Genomic DNA, 15100 nt, shown 5'->3' on the forward strand with positions numbered 1-15100 from the left:
GTCCTCAGTCTTAGGGGTGCCCTGCATGTGTGTGATTTAGCAGATGACTCTCAATTCTCCAGGCCTGCTCTCAGTCTTTTTCATGAGCTCTCAGTTAAGGACTATGAAAAGAACTGAACTGTGAACTTTCTTCACAGTTGATGAATATTTCAGACTCTCCTCCTGCCTGGTACTCTCAGGATTCTCTACTATCATGCCAGCCCACACATAGCTATTTATTAAGATTTCAACTCTTTTCTTTTTACCCATGGCTGGGTTGATGTCCTTCTCTTTCTGCTACTCTGTCAAAGGAGGCACAGTAGTTGAGTGTTGTCTCTCCTGAGAAGAGCTTGTCAGTCTTCTGATTCTAGTTCATTAAATTATCTTGTGACATCAGATTGAAGCCATTACTTAGTTAACTCATATTATCATTTACATTTTAGCTCAACCTTCATTTTCTAATCAAGAGCTTCTATATTCTAGACCATAAAATACCCTTACTTTTCCTCCCCACAGTTTTGCTCCTCTTCGTTGTTAATGCATGCATGCGTGCTAAGTTGCTTCAGTCACGTCCAGCTCTTTGCGACTCTATGGACTATAGTCAGCCAGGTTCCTCTGTCCATAGGATTATCCAGGCAAGATTCCTGGAGTGGGTTGCCATGTCCTTCTCCAGGGTATCTTCCCAACCCAGTGATTGAATCTCTGTCTCTTAGGTCTCCTGCATTGGCAAGCATCTTCTTTACCAATAGCACCAACTGGGAAGCCCTTTTGTTAATAGCTATTATATATTATTTTACTTCTAAAATGTCTGCAGCATTCTTGAAGGCAGATATTATGCCTGTCTTAACTCATTCTTATGTATCCCAAACCCTAGTAAAGAGTCTGATATTAGTAGGTACTCAAAAAAGTATTAGTAGAACTGAATTCTCACTTGATTTCCTGTGAGATATTTTGAGTTCCTGACTGAATGACAGAGGAAGGGAGATCATTTCTTTTTGGATTTGAACATCATCTGACTCCTCATTGATCCTCTAACAGTTGGAATGATCATTTCTTTTTATTCCCAACATTGCTGGGAAGGGCATATATGTCTTTGAAGTTAGGACTATGGTCGCTGGCATCATCTAGTCTGTATTGTGTCCCATCTCTTTCCCTAGCAGATAAATGACCTTGGGCAAGCTACTTAATGGCTCAGAATCTCACTTCCCTCATTAATAAATGTCACCCATCTCACTGAGTTGATATAAGAATTAATTGAATTAATGTGTATAAAGACCTAGCACCTATCCATATGTATGTATTTCCCATACGCAGTGGGAAATGGCAGCCCACTCCAGTATTCTTGCCTGGAAAATCCCATGGACTGAGGATCCTGGTGAGCTACAGTCCATGGGGTTGCAAAGAGCCGGACACGACTGAGTAACTTCACTTCACTTCACTTTACATACTCAGAAATGGTTAAGTATTGTCTTCACTACTGTCTTGTTCTTTTTTTGTTGTTTTTACAAGAAGGGATGAGAATTACCACCCATTAAAAGGACTCTCTATGAAGGAATAAGCAATTATATGTATTTCCTTCCGCTAAAGTCAGTATACCATTAAATTGCTTCTTTTATTCCTTCTCTTCTTTCCTTTTTTAGACTTATCTTAATTAATGTGTTCAGGGATTGCTGAATACAATGGGGTAAAAGAAAGTCAAGAAAGAATCGCTAATGTCAAATATGAGAATATCAATATTAATCTACTGAAATTTAATCAGGCAAGAACAATTTTATCCACTTTGAGGTGGTACTGATATTTAGAGAGATTGTGCACTATCCAGAGGCTTAAGAATCTTTTGCTTTATAAAATTTCAACAAAAGTTAGGTTTATAGACACGATGGGAACCCTGAGAGTTAAACCTCCTAACTCTAAAGTAAATTCAGGGAATTCCTCTGAAAGCAGAAGTCCTGCTATGACATTTCCAGCTCTTTCTTTGGACTTTTTTCTTCCTCTGCAAGTTTCTCCCCTGGTTATGGAGAGAGGGTGGAGGGACTCAAAGAGCAACTCTGTCTGGATCTGTCTAGGTCTAAGGGTGTCTTATTGTGCTTTGTTCGTTCTATTTTTAATTTCTGCATTGTCAGCACCTGATCTAACTTGTCCAGTCATCTGGTTTAGCTGCATAAGCCTGGTTTGGCCACTAGCACTCGCAAGAAGTAGCCAACCAATACTGGCACAGTAACACCGCAGTCAGGAGAAAAATCTGGAACATATGGCAGCATTAATCAGAAATAGTGTCATGAGTTCTTAAGCAAATCCTGAATCAGACGGGGCAACCAAAGAATCAAGTTCAGGTTACTAGGTTGACCTGAGAAATAGATTAGCTTGAAGGAAGTGACAGATGCAGCAAACTGGAAGAAAATCAAGAATGCCGAAAATTATATCAGTTTTCCAAGCCAAAGTTAGGAACATTAATGATAAGAGCAGAGTTGTTAAGGCAAGAAGAGGAACACAGAAAAATCAGAAAACGGGACAAATGAGGTGAATTGTTAACCCAAGGTCAGAAAACTGTAGGTCAGTTTCAGGGAGGATGAAAATCTGTTGATTCAGGTTTCCAGCCAAGATCTGTATAGAATCAAGGAGGTAGGTCACTGGTAAAACTAACATTACCTCCAAACTTTAAAACTTGATTATACCTCCAGGTAACATTGTCTGTCCCTTATCTTATCCTGTTTCAAACTTGCCAGCTTTCCTAGTGACTTAGTTAGTAAAGAATCTGCCTGCAATGCAGGAGACCTGAGTTCAATCCTCAGGTCAGGAAGATCCCCTCAAGAAGGAAATGGCAACCCACTCCAATATTCTTGCCTGGAAAATCCCACGGACAGAGGAACCTGGTGGGCTATAGTCCGTAGGGTTGCCAGGATTGGACACGACTTAGTGACTAAACTACCACCACATTTCCCTGAAACTTCATGGGAAAGGAAAGGAAATAAGGTCATCAAGCACCTGCCCAAATTTGCTGTACTAATCCCCTCCCCAGTCCTAAGTATATTTTTTGCATTGATGAACCACAAACCTGACCTGTATAGCCTTTAAGTTTTTGCATCATCTTAGACCCTGAGAGCTGATGGATCATGATGACAGATAGTGGTGCTCATTAAAGGTCCATTGGTCCCCAGCCTCAGCTCAACTACCCAGTTTTTATTCTTGTTCCCCAAAAGTTACCTTTTTAGCTGTTTCTTCTGCATTTACCAGCTTATTTCTAAATAATATGCTTTTCTTCTATTTCTTGGTATTTTCCAGTTTCAGATATTATGTACTGACATACTCGTAGTGAAAAATGAACATTTAGGTTTCTTACACCCCTGCCTCTTATCCCCACTTCACTTTCTACATTTTTCAAACCATTAAATCATAATTTTTGTTAAAACCATATTCAGTATTATGAATAATACTCATAGCTATGCTATGCAGTTATAGTATGCATGTGTGCTTAGTCACGTCCGACTCTTTGCAACCCTATGAACTGTAGCCTACCAGGTTCCTCTGCCCATGGGATTTTCCAAGCAATAATACTGGAGTGGGTTGCCATTTTTTCCTCTAGGGGATCTTCCTGACCCAGGGATTGAACCTGTGTCTCTTGCATCTCCTGCATGGCAGAGTCTTTACTGCTGAGCCACTGGGGAAGCCTATGGAGTTATAATAACTTACACTTTTTATTCTTTTATAACTTTTGATTTTCTCTGGAATCAATATTAAAAACCTCCTTTTCTAGTTCCTTAGAGTTCGATGTACCTATTACATATTTCTCCCTATACTCTGTTGGTCTCTTCCTACTATATCCAAGATATCAGGTAAGGCATTTATTTCTTCCCAGAGACCTCTACGGTCTTGCTCTAAACTGGTTGGTGATTACCTAGAACTGCAGAATACTGCTCTTCTGGAGGTTTCTTTCACTAGAACTCTGAGGCTTTCTTTTTTTTAGATCATGTATTCCTTATTTTCCTTGATCCTGTAGATTCAAAATACTTCATGCCCCATTGTTCTTTTTTTCCCCCAATAATCACATTCTGCCCATTAATTTTTATAATATAAACTTTGAGCTTCAGGGGTCTTCTAATTTCTTTTTTTCATAGTGTTAATAGAATTTCAATTTTTAACCTTAAAAATTTCAGGTTTTCCTAATGATGAAAAAAAACTGAGGAAAACCAAAAGGAGAAAATCCTCCCTCATTCTTCACATTTATGTAAAAGAGATAATCTCTACATCATAAAACTCACCCTGGTAAAATGATGATCAGATAAGTTTACAAAAATCTCAATTTTTATACTCTTGTCCAATCTTAAGTATAAATTTGCTTACTATGTTATTCATTTAAAACTTCTTAGAAGTGTTATTTGCAGAAAAAAATCTTAAAGACACCCAGATAGAATTTATTGCTATGTCCTATTATATATACTATATTCCTTCCAAATTCTGAAGATCTGACTGGTTGTCTTATTTACTAATTTTTGACTTGAAAATAAGATTTGAATAATAATAATATTCAGTAATATTACTCAAATAATATTCAAATGAACAAGTCTTTTAGGGTGAAAACTATAAATACTTCTGAAGTTTATTTGTTGAGCTAGAAAAAGATCATAAATGAAAAAACTTCCATGATACTGCTGTGTTCTTTATACAGTCAAAATTGTAAGAGTTTTGTCTCATATAGCATCAACAATCACATGTCTCCCTCTCGGTTTTACACTCTCATTTTGGTGTAGCACAGTCTTTAGTATCTTCTTTTAGTAAAATGGTGCACGGGAGGTAATTTTTAGTACCTGCTTCCATGTCAAAAAAATGTCGTTGTTTTTCCTACATGTCATAATGGATAGTTTGGTGGAATATTCATATTTTAGGATTGAAATGATATTTTTTCACAACTTTGTAAATCTTCCTGTTATTGCTATGTAGCTGCCACTGCTGCCATTCAAAAGTCTGGTGATGGTCTGTGGTGCGGTGTGTGTGTGCTCAGTCATGTTTGACTCTTTGTGGCCCCATGGACCGTAGACCATTAGGCTCCTCTGTTCATGGGATTTTTTCAGGCAAGAACACTGGAGTGAATTTCCATTTCCTCCTCCAGGGGATCTTTTGGACCCAGAGATCGAACTCACATCTGATGAACTGACAGGTGATTCTTTACCACTGAGCCACCTGGGAAGCCCCGATGATGGTCTGAGCCATCATCATCACTCATCTGGCTATTGCAGAAACCTCCTAAGTAGTCGCCCTGCTTCCAGTCTTGCCTCGCTATAGTACCTTCTCAGCGTAGCAGCAGGGTGATCCTTGTAAAAAAGACATTCTTTTGTCTCTCTTTCCTTCCCCCACTGTGTCCACAAGCCTGTTCTCTGTATCTGCATCTCCATTCCGTCCCTACAAATAGGCTCATCAATACTATTTTACATATATATACTGCCATGTGTAAAAAAGATAGCTGGTGAGAAGTCACTATATAACACAGGGAACCCAGCCTGTGCTCTGTGATGACCTAGGGTCGGGGAGGGGAGGAAGGCTCAAGAGGGAAGTGATGTATGTATAATTATGGCTGATTTACATTGTATGGTAGATACCAACACAACATTGTAAAGCTTGTAACACAGTAAATAAAAAATTATTATTTTAAAAATAAATTTAAAAAAGAAGTCCTATCATGAGACTCTCTGTTCAAAGCCTTGGAATGACTTCTGTCCTCACTCAGAGCACCGCCAGTGTCCTTCCAGGCCCTGTGTTCCCAGTTCTCATCTTTACTGTCCTCCTCCACGTTTATTCTGCTCCATGCACGTTGGCCACCCAGTTGCTATATAAACATGCCAGATACATTACCACTTTTTCACTGGCTGCCCCTTGGCCAGGAAAGCTCTTCACTCAGACATCTGCAAGGCGGATGCCTTCACTGCCTTCAAGTCTTTACTAAAACACACCTGGTGAAGGAAAACTATCCTGATTATCCCGTTTAAAACTACATGTCATTTTCCTCTCTTTTGACTCCAAATCATATTATCCTGCTCTGTTTTTCTTTGTGGCATTTTCAATTTCTAACAAGCTATATTATTTGCTTTTATATTTTGTCTATTTCCTAGGCTCTACGAGGGCATAGAACTTCATCTATTGTGTCATGGATACAGCCCCAGTTCCAAATCAGTAAAGAGTTGGTGCACAGTAAATGTCATTCGAATGAATAAACAGGACTGATGATTATAGTCTTCTTCCATATAATATGACAGAGACCATTCATTTTAGAAACATTTCTGAGGCAGAGGTTATATATACAATCAAACTTTTCATCATTTTACTCCTTCCATCTGTTTTCCATATTGTAGATAAAATAATCTTTCCAAAATGCAAACCTGGTTATGTTAGCCCTGTCTCCACCTTCTTCCCTTCTGCTTAAGGTGTGCTAAATGGCTTTCTGCATTTTTAGGTTTGACAGAAGTCTTTGACACAGTTTATAAAGCTCTGCACAGATTGCTTCTTGCAATCTAAGCCAGAGGGTCTTTGCACAAGCTGTTCCCTCTTCTTGGAATGCTTTTCCCTCTTTTCTTTGCTTAATTATCTCCATGATCAAAGCCACATCTAACAGTGGAGGAAAGAGCCTAGAAACAGGACCAGGCAAGGGCCTGAGCAGATTCTTTTTATTTATAAAAAATTTAAGTTTCAGATATTCAGGATAAATAAATTCTGGCGATCAAATGTATAACAAGAAGACTATAGTTAATACAATTGTGTTGTAGGGAATTACCTGGTGGTCCAGTGGTTAGGATTCAGTGTACCTGAACTCAACCCCTGGTCAGGGAAATACAACCCCACAAGCTGTGAAGCACAGTAAAAAAAAGAAAAAAATTATTGTGTATTTGAAATTTGCAAAAAGTGGATTTTAACCATTCTTATAAAAAAAAGATAACAGTGAGGTGAAGGATATGTTAATTAATAAACATTTCACAACATATATGTATATGTAAGCGTCGCACTGTACACCTTAAAAATATACCACTTTTATTGGTCATTTGGACCTCAATAAGGGCTTCCCTTGTGGCTCAGTGGTGTAGAATCTGCCTGCAATGCAGGAGACCCAGGAAGGAAATGACAACCCATTCCATATTCTTGCCTGGGAAATCCCATGGTCAGAGGAGCCGGCTACAGTTCAGGGGTCACAAAAAAGACCCACAGGACTGAGCTACTAAACCACCATCACCAACACCTCAGTAAAACTCAGGGGGAGAAAAAAGTTACCACTAGTTCACACTGCTTCTTCTAATATCTTTTAGTCCTGGTCCTAAAAACTATTAAATAGATTAGTTATGCTAAAAATAAAAACAAAAAAACCAGAAACACTGTCCAATTTACTCTAATGAGAAGCATCCGTCTTTCCCTTCTCATTGCTGCTGCTGCTGCTAAGTCACTTCAGTCGTGTCCGACTCCCTGTGATCCCGTAGACGGCAGCCCACCAGGCTCCCCCATCCCCGGGATTCTCCAGGCAAGAACACTGGAGTGGGCGTCCCTTCTCATTAACTCCTGCTTATTCCTCGGGTCTCAGCTCAGGGGTGACTTTCTCAGGGCAGTGTTCCCTAAAGAGACCATCTCCACCTTTGGGAGGCTCTCTCCTTAGCACTCACCAGAGAGATGTTTGCTTTCACAAGCCTGTGATTACCTGGCTACTTTCTATTGCTTGAGCTAGACTCTAAGCTTCATGAGGATAAGGGACTGAGATTAATTTTTGTTCACTATTTGACCTCAGTGCCTAGTAGGTGATCAAGGTAGGTGATCAAAAAATCATTATTAAAAAAATTTTTTTTTTTGGCTGTGCCATGTAGCTTGCAGGATCATAGTTTCCCAGTTGAAGATTAAGTTTGGGTAACTGGCAACAAAAGGGCCATGTCCTAACCCCTGAGCTACCAGGAAATTCCCTCCAAAAATTGTTTTAAAATGGATGCATGGGTGTAAAACTGTCTGTTTAGCCATTGACTTTCATTCTATATTAGATCTTACTGAATCACCAATGTTCCATGATTCTTCCAGATTATTAGTGCTCTAAACTTTAAAACTTGCTTTCTCCATCTAGTGACATGCACTACATTCAACAAAGTCACAGCAGGTCTGTATATCTGCTCTTCTGTTGGTCTTCCTTGAGTTCTTGATAATTGCCTCATGTGGCTCTTCAAAATTAGAATCTTGATGTCAATCACTGTACTTGAATATTAATTTTATATTTTTCTGGGCTCACTTCGGCTAAGTCGATTTTAAATGTGGTTCTAGAGTTGTCTAACTTTAAGAACCACCAATTCTAAAAGTGTGTGTACTCTAACTTTTAAAAACTGTGGTTAGATTGCTCTGAGTGTGTGTGGAACTTTTGTATTATACCTTTCAGACCTTAATAAAAACTTTCAAAACCCAGATAAAAGAAGTGTTGGAGGTGAGCCTAGGAATAGGGAATGAGTGATGAAAAAAAGAAAAAGCAAGGTGAACACAGGGTGGATTAGCAAAGTGAAGCCAGGAAGTTTTTCACACTAGGTTTCTAAATCTTTCTATAGAATATGTGGAGGTGTAAAAAAGTTATTGTCTTCTAATACTTGGCTTCTGACAGTTGGCTTCAAGTTTCATTTTAGGTTAGAGAGGGAAGAATTCCCTGTATAATGATGATTTTACTGACCTCGTCAGCAAGTCTAGGAGTTGTTTTTCTACCAGAAGTGATGGATTTGCTGTGACCTAGTCATAATCTGTTACGCAGTCCCACTCTGGCAAGTTTCACAGATTTATAAAAGAGATGAGTCAATTAGGGATCTGGCCTGGACAGTTAAGAAATGGAACCAAAGTTAGAAGGCTTCATCTGGCTTCAAATGCAAGTCTGTCTTACTAACTCTCTAGGTACCCTGGATGTATACATGCAAGTGCCAATAGAGAGATGTATTATTTTAAATTATGTCACTGAATCCATCAGTATTCAAAACTGCACAAAACATAACATGCTGGCCAAAATATGATTAAAATCAGCCCAGAAAAATGACCCAAGAGAATCAAGCAGTTTATGACCTTGGCTGTCACTAGATATTTAATTCATTCAAAGCACCCTTTATAACTGGAATGATAGGAGATTTTTACAATGATTCCAGAGATCTTGATAGATGCACCAAGAGTAAAGGAGGGACAGCATTTCAGCCTCACTTTATTCTTGTCTGGCTTTCATCAGAGAACCAGAGCAGTTGGAGAGTGATCCATTGAGTCTGCACAGAGAAGGACCAGTCAGTGAAGCTTCAGAGGTTACCCTGGCCTAACATTGGCATTTCATAGTAATGTTTCTGTGGTGTATGTACAGCTTAATTGCCAGTGTCACCTGTACCTAGCATTTATACAATCATTCTTTTGGAATGGTGGAACTATAAATATAAAAACACACTAAAACGAATATGCTCTCCCCTTAATATCAATCAAAAGACAGCTTTAGTTAAAAACAAAAGTAAAAGCAAAACATACTTGGTCTAACAAGTTATTCTGTGTGAAAAAGGAAGACTGTCCAAAACATATAAATCATGGTCACTTCTCTCTGCAGTAAGCACTTTTTCCCCTTCAGAATTATCATTTTGTAATCAGAAAAGCCCTGGAGTTTAAAGTATGCCTTACACAAATGTCACTTCCAAGCTTCAGTGCTAATCCAGAGGAAATATTATCCTAGTGGTCTCCAAGGTCCAATGTGTAGGTGTTGGATACATGATAAACTTACATGGAGCTTTCTTAGTGAGATATAGTCCCCCAGAGGATTGAATTTTTCAAGGCTTAGTACAACCCAACCCTTTAAATAAGATTTAAGCTTCCCTTGTCAGGTTCCTTTAAGAGCTTTTTAAATTTTTTTTATTTGCTGCTTTGACCAGGTTCTAATCCCTAGTCCCCAGTGACAACTTTTGGCCATCTCAACCATTTCATGTCTGCTTTCCCAGGGCCTGGGGCAGCTTGTACAACTGAAAATATTTCTTTTCTTCTTTCACAGAAGAACCTCATTGAAATAATATGAGATGGAAAATTGCAATAATAATGATTAAATGATAGAATAGTAATTACTAGAAATAGAGAATGGGTCTACCAACTCACACCTTAACCTTGGACTTCCCAGCCTCTAGAACTGTGAGAAATAAATGTCTATGTTTAAGCTACCCAGTCTGTGGTAGTTTGTTAAGAGCAATCTGAGCTAAGACAACAACTAAAAATTTAACATACTTTCTTGTACTTAAAAATGATGTGGAAATTTCTAGGCACCAGAAACAAAAAGGGAACTCAAAGCCAGAATGAAAATTTGGAATTGATACCATGGCATTCTATGGGATTATCTGATTATTATATAGACCCTACGGCTTCCCAGGTGGCTCAGTGGTAAAGAATCTGCCTGCCAGTGCAGGAGATTTGCAGGATGTGGGGTTAGATCTCTCGGTGGGGAAGGTCCCCTGGAGAAGGAAATGACAACCCACTCCAATACTCTCGCCTGAAGAATCCCATGGACAGAAGAGCCTGGTGGGGTACAGTCCAAACACAGTTCCCTGGCACTGGCTCATATAGAGCCTGGGACAACTCCACAGTCCGGTGGGGCCACTGCCCACATTGGGAGCACAGGGCAGCCGGACCCTCCTAGCTTGCATTTCTCTGTTCAGTCATAGTGGGTGGGCAGTGGTCGGGGCATCCGGAGCAAGACCTGTAACATTTTCCTCCGACTTCCCTGGGCACGGGACAACTGGCAGCAAAGGAATGGATTCCTCTCTCTTCATGATAAGCTGTTCCAGGCATTGAATGCACTTCCATCCAAGGTTAACTGCAGGCTGGCCTCAGCCTCCCCCAACCCCAAGCATGTGGAGAAATTTTCACCATCATCTTTGGTCAGTGTCACCACATCTGCTCATGCAAGAAGAAAGTTTGTTTGTTTGTTTGTTTTTCACTCTTCTTTCCCCTTGCTCCCATCACAGTGAAGGAACATCAGCAATGAGACAAAAAGAAAATACAGTAATATTTTAAATATATATATATATATATACACATTCATGCTCAGTCACTTGAGTCGTGTCTGACTGTTTGAGACCCCATAGTCTATAGCCTGCCGGGCTCTTCTGTCCATGGGGTTCTCCAGACAAGGATACTGGAGTGGGTTGTCACACCCTCCTCCAGGGGATCTTCCCGACCCAGGGATAGTACCCATGTCTCACGTCTCCTGTATTGGCAGGGGAGTTTTTTACCACTAGAACCACCTGGGAAGAGCGTCTAGGGGATACATACACACACACACACACACACACACACACACACACGTATGAGCTTCCCACGTGGCTCGAGTGGTAAACAACCTGCCTGCCAATGCAGGAGACATAACAGACGTGGGTTCGATCCTTAGATTGGGACCATCCCCTGGAGGAGGAAACTCCAGTATTCTTGCTTGGAGAATCCCATGGACAGAGGAAGCTGGCAGACTATAGTCCATCGGGTCGCAAAGAGTCAGACACAACTGACTCTTTGCCTAGTGACTTAGCATATACCCTAGAGGTGACTTAGCATACACCCTAGAAACAGAAGGAAGGACCTGTAATGCTCTGACATCCTTAGCAATGACTTCCTAGGCCTCCGTGATTTGATGCAGAGACTTAAGAGAATGCAGTTTTGAGCTAGGCTACCTAAGTTCAAACTCCTAATCCTACAATTTATCAACTGTGTGACCTTGAACATATTATACAACCTCTCTATGCATCAATTTCCTGATCTATAGGGTGGGAATTTAAAGAAGAACCCTCTCAAAGAGGTACATAGAACAATGCCTGGAATAATTTATGTTCTATAAATGTTTCCTTAGTATTATCAGTGAGTTTGAGCGAATTCCAGGAGATAGTGAAAGACAGAGAAGTCTGGCATGCTGCAGTCCATGAGGTTGCAGAGTTGACACGACTTAGCAACTAAACAACAAAATTAGTGAAATGCCCATAAAAGCAAATTAGAAAAACTTTTTAAAAAGTATCACAAAGTTTAGGAAGAATATAGGGGGTTTGAGAGTCTCACACTGCTGGTGGATGATAAATGTGTGTATCCACATTGGAAAGCAGCTTTGCAATGTGTAGCAAAGTTAAAGAAGTGCATAATCTACAACCCACAAATTCGACTAGAGCACACTCTCTAAAGCAACTCTCATACGTGCGCACCAGGAGACTTTTAGAAGGATGGTGGTAAAGTAAAAGATTGGAAGCAACCTAAATGTTCATTAATAGGGAGAGATTAAAAGCGGTACAGTTATATAATGGAATTATATTGTAGTTAAAATGAATGAATGAATGAATGACTGTGTGTGTATTGGCTCCCCCTCTCCCCATTGTGCACTGAATATGTAATGTCCTGGATAAAATGTCAAGAACATATAGTTGACTCAGTAAAGTGAATTGCAGAATACCAACTTGTATCCATTTAAAAATTAGCAAGACAATTTATGGCTAAGTACATATATACTGAAAATACAAACACCTAGATAGGAAGGATGCATACCTCAAATGGGCATGTGTTTTCTGAGAAAAGCAGACTTTCCTGGTGGCTCAGATGGTAAAGCATCTTCCTACAATGTGGGAGACCCAGGTTCAATCCCTGGGTCGGGAAGGTCTCCTGGAGAAGGAAATGGCAACCCACTCCAGTATTCTTGCCTGGAAAATCCCATGGAGGGAGGAACCTGGTAGGCTACAGTCCATGGGGTCACACAGAGTCAGACACGACTGAGCGACTTCACTTCCACTTTCTCAGAAAGGCAGTGGAGAAATCCTGGTAGGGAAGAGCTCCCAACTGTATTTGTGAGACTGCTTGATTCTTAGAAAGACAAACAAATCTAAATCTTATACAGCATAATAAAGCATTTGTTAACATTTGATGGTAACATGAATGCTTGTTTTGTAAATCTCAAATTTTTCAAAATCCAGTAAATGAGGAAATAAAAAACATAACAGTGGCAGAGAAGAAAGCATCTATTTTTCCAGCTTTTAGTTGGAACAAATAAATGCCCCAGAAGTTTTTGAAGCTCGCTGGGTGAGGTTCACACTTTGAGAAGCTCTGTTATCAATGCCGGGTTATCCAAAGGACACCAAGAATACAAGTTTCTAGGCTTGAGGGGTGGCAGGACACTGGGGAGAGAAAGAAAAAGAGAGGGTGAGGGGGGCAGGGATTGAAATTGAGAGACAGAACAGAGGCAACTTTATTTTGTATTACATATTATGGGTTGGACAGCATATTCTTTTACTTACAGCTCTTAAAAAATTATACCTGCTACTGATACATGTTCAGTTTCAGCTGAAATCAGTTTGCTATTTAGTCATTGAGTTGAGTCCGACTCTTTTGCAATGCCTTGAACTGTAGCCTGCCAGGCTCCTCTGTCCATGGGATTTACCGAGCAAGAATACTGGAGTGGGTTGCCATTTCCTTCTCCATTCTGTTTAACAGAAGAGAATAGAATACTTATCCCAAAATTTAGCTTGTGAAATGCCCAATAGGGTAATTGTAGAGGTTATAGACATATGAAAACATTGTTGAGGAGAAAGCCAAGGACAAGCTGAGTAAGAGCTAAGATATCAGTTAAAGTGGAGGCATGAAAGGAGGGCTTCCCTGGTGGCTCAGCGGTAAGGAATCCACCTACAATATACGAGCCGCAGGAGACTCGGGCTCCATCCCTGGGTTGGGAAGATTCCCTGGGGGGGGTGGGGGGGGATGGCAACCTACTCTAGTATTCTTGCCTGGAGAATCCCCATGGACACAGGAGCCTGGCGGGTTACAGTTCATAGTGTTGCAGAGTTGGACATGGCTGAAGCAACATAGCACACATGCACAGGATGAAAGGAAAGGATGGGGGCAGAACACTGAATTTTCAAGTGAAAATCTATGCAGAATTCTTGTATATAAAAATTATAATCTACCCCTCTGGCTGATGTGAGCAGGGAAGGCCAGAGCCCCCCTGCTTGTTCACCTTATCATCCTCTGCCCCTATCTATGGAGACTGAGTAGAACTGATAAGGCTTACTCTCTTTACATTTCAACTCACATTTCTATCTCTTCCTTCAATCTTCCTTTCTACTGAAAAGGAAAATAAGAGTTGAGACACTGAAGGGAAAACTGAAATATTAAGATAGCAACCTGAGACTTCATCATACTTCTTAATTGTTTAAGATAAAAAAAAGATAATCTGATTTTCTTTTATTAATAATCATCTGATATTTTTTAATTAGGGAAAATGTGCAAAAGTTAATTTGCCTAGATAGTGTTCTATGTGTGCACTTTTAGCTATTGGAAATCATATTGAAATATTGTATTATGGAAATTATGTGAAATCAAGCTTTGTTATATTTTAAAAGGAGAATTTGAAGTTGAATGTTTTATAATTTTTTTAATTAAAAAAAGAATTTTTCTTATTTTTGGCTGTGCTGGATCTTCATTGCTGTGTTTGGGCTTTCTCTAGTTGCAGGGATCCTGGGCTACTCTCCAGATGCGGTGCATGGGCTTCTCATTGCCGTGCTTCCCTTGTTGCAGAGCATGGGCTGTAGGGTGCGTGGGCTCAGTAGTTGTGGCTTGTGGACCCAGCTGCCTCGTGGCATGTGGGATCTTCCCAGACCAGGGATCAAACGGACATCTCCTGCACTGGCAGGTAGACTCTTCACTGGACCACCTGGGAAGCCCTGTAATTTCTTAAATTAACATAAATGAGAAATGATAAAAGTACACACACGCACACACACACACAGATGTTTTAGGTAAGAGCATATTTCCCCTAGTTAGAGATGTGAATGTATTTTTTTAAATCTAAATGCTTGGGGAATCAAACCCCTAATTAGAACCAAACCTCCCAATTAAATTCTCTCCTCCTCAGTACAACAGGAAGGAGTCCTTCAATGGCTACTCCAGCCTTTCTGTCTGTTTAACTGTATGACTTAACCTGAAAATTATGAGTTTAAATATTTCTTCAGCTGTGAAGGTCATTTACATTAAGCCACATTTTTTTTAATAATGATTGTTAAGTTGAAATCTGATTGTTGACCTTGAATCTAATTGGTTCATACATCCAATGGATGGCTTTTCTGTACCACATGAAGCACTGCAGTGGAAGAAAATA

Source organism: Dama dama, chromosome 14 (genome assembly GCF_033118175.1).
Source record: "Dama dama isolate Ldn47 chromosome 14, ASM3311817v1, whole genome shotgun sequence".
Taxonomy (NCBI): domain Eukaryota; kingdom Metazoa; phylum Chordata; class Mammalia; order Artiodactyla; family Cervidae; genus Dama; species Dama dama.